Source organism: Cebus imitator, unplaced genomic scaffold (assembly GCF_001604975.1).
Source record: "Cebus imitator isolate Cc_AM_T3 unplaced genomic scaffold, Cebus_imitator-1.0 Scaffold26, whole genome shotgun sequence".
NCBI lineage: Eukaryota > Metazoa > Chordata > Mammalia > Primates > Cebidae > Cebus > Cebus imitator.
In genome coordinates this window covers 5246538-5252864 of record NW_016107341.1, presented here as the reverse complement: position 1 = coordinate 5252864, position 6327 = coordinate 5246538, and positions in this window count along the sequence as shown.

Here is a 6327-nt window from a genome sequence, read left to right as displayed (position 1 = left end):
ACTATTCTCAAATTCATATGAAACCAAAAAAGAGTCTGAATAGACAACACAATCCTAACCAAAAAGAACAAAGCCAGAGACTTCACACTACCTGACTTAAAACAATATAATGAGGCTGCAGTAACCAAAACAGCATGGTACTTGTACAAAAACAGGCACATGGATTTACACTATTTTCTAATAAAGTTCTTACAATATTTCCACATGTACACCTAATATGGTTAGGTTTTATGTTCCCACCCAAATCTCATCTTGAATTGTAACCCCATAATCCTGATAATCCCCAAGTGACAAGGGAGAGACCAGATATAGGTAACTGCATCATGGCAAGTGGTTTCCTTCATACTGTTCTCATGATAAAATGTGAGTTCTCAGGAGATCTAATGGTGGTTTTATAAGGGGCTCTTCCCCCTTAGCTCAGCACTTCTTCCTGCTGCCTTGTGAATAAGGTGCCTTACTTTCTCTTTGCCTTCTGCCATAATTGTAAGTTTTTTGAGGCCTCCCAGCCATGCTGAATTGTGAGTCAATTAAACTCCTTTCCTTTATAAATTACCCAGCGTCAGGCAATTCTTTATAGACTATAGAAATGGATTAATACAACACCTAAGCAAGATTAATCTCTTAGACAAAAAAATTAATCAGACAAGATAAATATATTTATAAAAAGGAGAAAGGGACAAAGCAAAAGAAAAAAAAAGCAACACCAGCAACACAGTTAACATGTACAATCCTTTATTAGGCGCCAGGCACTGTCATACGCACATTACAGGCATTCACTCCTTTAATGATCATGACAGCCTGGTGAGGTACTACTGGTCAATTGTAATTTACAGATAGAAAATACAAAACAAAACAAAATGAATCGCAGAGTTAGGAATCATAGAGTTAGGAATTCTAGATATAAACCCGGCAGTCTGGGGCCTTCTTGGTCCCAAATCTGCATCATTTACCATGAGTGTCATCGAATATAGCCCTTTGGTATCATTATTAAACCATATTTCAAATATCATTGTGTAATACATACATTGCATAAGTCATCTTAAGAAAACTCTTGAATATATGCATATATATCACACAGTGTTAAAACTGTACTACTTATAATTTTTTTACGCTTTTATGAAGCACTCACAAGCATTGATCTCAGAATCCATTGTGATCTATTGAAGCTGTAGTTTAGGTCTAATTAATAATTTTCTGTGAAAAGCTATTAGATAGTATTTTTTAAACCTGATTCCAAAGTGCTCTTTAAAATTGAGAAGCAAAATTTCATATATCTAACTTAGACAGAATTTAGACTATTTGGATATTTAATCTGTCTTCTTTTTTTTTTTTTTTTTTTTTGATGGACAAAGTAAATAAAACTAGGAATTGTAAAATATGATTGGTCCATTTTTATCATGACTCATCTTTTAATGGATTGCTGGCAGTGGAACAGGAATTTCCATCATATGGAGGGCAACAGTCACTTAATTCTACTTAAAGCCAACCACCTGAAAGAGTTTGGTCAAAAGAAAAGCGTTGTAAAGTTACTTGCAATGCATCACCAAAAGTATTTTCAGGGAGACAAAGTGATTGTTTTAGCACGTAGGTTCTTCTACACCTTAAAATGTGTTTTTCACTTGTACTTCCTACGCTATTGGTAATTTGGGAACTTTACTAATTAAGATTTTTGCCTACTGTCAATGCAGTACAAAGTCAAGCTATTAAGCTATTTAAACTGTAAAGATGATTAAATCATACAGCTTAGATATAATGCTTTCCAAACTTAGTCATAAATTCATAAGTTATTTTCCCATTTCAAAATGGTTTGAAGCTATTGTGTAGCTATAGCTAGAATAGTTCCTATCTAATCCGATATCACTTTATTGTTTTGGTACACTTGCCAATAAAGAATATAATAGTCTTTCCAACAAACTTAGCATCAGTAGTATGAGACATTAGCAATCTGAAAAATGCTCATATTTTAATACTTTTTTAGGTCAATAAAAAGGAAAATAACGTTTTGTTATGTATGGCAAGTGCTGGGAGTTTTCCACCTTATTTGAAGAGCTCTGTGCCTTCTGTAATAAGGCAATCGTACTCCTCAGGAATGCTCTACATATAAAATAAGATATATAAAGAGAACTATGGAAAGTATAAATTAAGCAAGGTAATCTTCTTCATCTTTCTTATGGCTTAATTCTTATATGTTAAATTGTATTACATCTCCCTATTCCTTTTCTTCTGCCTAAATATCAAGTTTCCTTCACTTCATCCCAAATAAGGTATATCTTCCACCAGTCATCAATCAATGTAACCATTCAGTCAGTCTACTAGGGATATGGTGAGGTAACTTCCATCATATTCAAATTTTTTTATTATTATACTTCAAGTACTAGGATACATGTGCAGAGTATGCAGGTTTGTTACATAGGTATACATGTGCCATGGTGGTTTGCTATGCCCATCAACCCGTCATCTACATTAGGTATTTCTCCTAATGCTATCCCTCCCCTAGTACCCCATTCCCTGACAGGCCCCAGTGTGTGATGTTCCCCTCCCTGTGGCCATGTGTTCTCATTGTTCAACTCCCACTTATGAGTGAGAAGATGCAGTATTTGGCTTTTTTTCATGTGTTATTTTGCTGAGAATGATGGTTTCCAGCATAATCCATGTCCCTGCAACGGACACGAACTCATCCTTTTTTATGGCTGCCTAGTATTCCATGGTGTATATGTGCCACAGTTTCTTTATCCCGTCTGTCATTGATGGTCATTTGGATTGATTCCAGGTCTTTGCTATTGTGAACAATGCTGCAATAAACATAAGTGTGCATGTGTTTTTATAATAGAATGATTTATAATCCTTTGAGTCTATGCCCAGTAATGGAATTAGTTGGTCAAATAGTATTTCTGGTTCTAGATCCTTGAGGAATTGCCCACCGCACTGTCTTCCATAATGGTTGAACTAATTTACCCTCCCACCAATAGTGTAAAAGCATTCCTATTTCTCCACATCCTCTCCAGCATCTGTTGTTTCCTGATTTTGTAATTATTGCTGTTGTAACCGGAGTGAGACAGTATCACATTATGGTTTTGATTTGCATTTCTCTAATGAACAGTGGTGATGAGCTTTTTTTTCATGTTTGTTGGGTGCAAAAATATATATATATTTTTGAGATGGAGTCTTTCTCTGTCACCAGGATGACGTGTGCAGTGGCATGGTGTCTGCTCACTGCAATCTCTGCCTCCCAGGCTCAAGCACTTCTCCTGCCTCAGCCTCCTGAGTAGCTGGGACTACAGGCACTCACCATCAGGCTAGGCTAATTTTTTTGTATTTTAGTAGAGACAGGGTTTCACCATGTTGGCCAGGACAGTCTCAATCTCCTGACCTTGTGATCTCCTGCCTCAGCCTCCCAAAGTGCTGGGGGTTACAGGCATGAGCCACCGCGCCTGGCCACATGTCTTCTTTTGAGAAGTGTCTGTTTATATCCTTCGCCCACTTTTTGATGGGATTTTTTTTTCCTTGTAAATTTATTTAAGTTCTTTGTAGATACTGGATATTAGCCCTTTGTCAGATGGATAGGAAGAATGAATATTATGAAAATAGCCATACTGTAGTAATTTATAGATTCAGTGCTATCCCCATCAAGCTACCATGGACTTTATTCACAGAATTAGAAAAAGTATTTTGAATTTCATATGGAACCAAAGAAGAGCCCATATAGCCAACACAATTGTAAGCATAAAGAATAAAGCTGGAGGTGTCATGCTACCTGACTTCAAAGTATACTACAAGGCTACAGTAATCAAAACAGCATGGTACTGGTACCAAAACAGATATATAGACCAATGGAACAGAACAGAGGCCTCAGAAAGAATGCCACACATCTATAACCATTTGATTTTTGACAAACCTGACAAAAACTGGACCCCTTTCTTACACCTTAAACAAAAATTAACTCAGGATGGATTAAAGACTTATATGTAAGACCTAAAACCATAAAAATCCTAGAAGAAAACCTGTCATTCAGGATATAGGCATGGGCAAAGACTTCATGACTAAAGCACCAAAAGCAATAGCAACAAAAGACAGAATTGACAAATGGGTCTAATTAAACTAAAGAGCTTCTGCACAGCAAAAGAAACTATCATCAGAGTGAACAGGCAACTTACAGAATGGGAGAAAATTTTTGCAATCAAAATTTTAATTATCTTATATTTAAACAATGGGAGAAGATATACTGCCAATTAGCAATTTAATATTTTCATCATAATACACAGTGTATCTACTTAAGTTAAACTATTTGTAATTTGATACTTTTTTGGGGGGTCTTTGAATTTATGTCTTATCCCCCCCAAATAGAACCAGTTAGATTCACAGTAAGAAATATAAGGTAATATAAAAACAACTTTTGGAATCAGAAAGAATGGAGTCTCAATTCTCATTTTGCCATTTTGCATGCATGGGATTACTATTAACTACTTAACCTTTCTTAAACATCTGTTTACTTATTTGTCAAATGGACACAGCAAAAAAAAGCTCTTAAATTGTTATGAGGATCAATACAGTGCTGTCTCTGTGAAATGTTTAGTAAACTTTCTATGTGAGATATTTAGTCTGTTTTTTTCTATAACAATTAAATTCAACTCCTCTTTGGATAGCTAGTTTTTAAAGTTCTGAATTATCTTTTTAAAAAATATCTATATGATAACAGTTATAAATCTTCTAAGCGACCAAATTACATGTAAAATAAATCTTTGGAAAAGTTCAAAATGATACAGTATTTGAGACTTAGTTGTATCTTACAAACTAATTTGGATTCTTGATGTTTCGTTTCCTCTTTTACTCCACTTGCAACCAAGAGATGATAACTGAAAAGAGATATAAAAATGTTTACAGTTTAGTTTATCCTCTCATGTCCTTCATTAACTTACTGTGGGTGTTGTTCTTTTAAAAGGCCAAGGTTCATGGTTCTGTTTGTTAATTGCAATTCAGTCTTTCCTCCTTCTTACTGGAGCATCGGCTTTATCATTGCTTGTGAGATTTACAGCGCTTCTTTCCATCGTCAGCTTGCTAATAGGCAGTTGTTGAACTCCCCAGAGTCTAAACTGGGAAATATGAGCAGTATGTAATTGCTACAGCTGGAATCGCATTCCACTTCAGAAGCTTCTTAACAGCATTCTCAGATGTGTGAATATCCATTAGTGACCCAAGGGGATTACTTACTGGCACCAAGTTTACCTTTATGAGGGGCCTGGATGACGAGACTTTCCCCTCCTATCAGCAGAAAGTGAGGCAAGGCAAGGGGCTTAGAGGTTGGTGAATTCAAAAACATAAATAAAATAAATAAATATGTTGGAACAGAGGATGCTTTCTAAAAAGAATTCAAAAGGAAAATTATGAAATTTGGCCATGGGGTATGTAAGTTGAATATTTATACTGAGTAAATAACTAACATATTTATCAAAACATTCAAGGGCACTAAGGCTAAGTAACATGACTTGATCTTCCTGTGTCTGTTTATGTGGATGGTAATTGACAGTAAGCAACACTGAACTTTCACTTCCTGTTCACTGTATCTAGGACAGACAATACTGGGAGGATGACTCAGTTGCTCCTGCAGCAACTGCCCTTTGAGGAAAAAGCTTCCTGATTTCACCATGTCTCTTTTAAAATACTTCTACTCTTTCTGCCCACTCCAACAGTCTTTAAGCTTCTCTTTTTGCAACAGTATCTCTAACCACTGTCCTCTAGATGTTATAGCAATCAGAAAGGCTCCCCTTCAGTTTTCAGATTAAGGGGAGAATATTTTTGAGTAGATGCACTCATTTTATAGAAGGGGTTCATGGATTTTCTTGCATAATCCATGCCTGCATTATTACATTTGTATAATCAGAGGGAAAGACTACTGCATGTTCAAGTAGTAAGTACAGTGAGAGGATCAGCAAAGAGAAAATGCTAGGGATTAAATTCTGATTAAATCCATGATATCAGCTGAGTGAGGAAAAAAGTTCATATTAGAATCTTGGAAGTATCTGGCTACATTTTATACCCTTCACAAGTCCTAGTATAAACTTTTGCTTCTAGTAACAATCCATAATATGTAATATTAATGTAACAAATATAAGATTTAATAATATATAATTTAAAACTATTATATGTTTTAAATGAATATACGAATGACTGAATCAAGAATTATTTAATTAGAATTAGAAATTTCCTAGGCCAAGAGTGATGGTTTGTATGGTTCATGAACAGATGGGTATTCAGATTTCATCCATTAGAGAGCATGTTTCACAACTCTAGCTGCACATTAGAATCACCTAGGGAGCTTTTAAAACAATG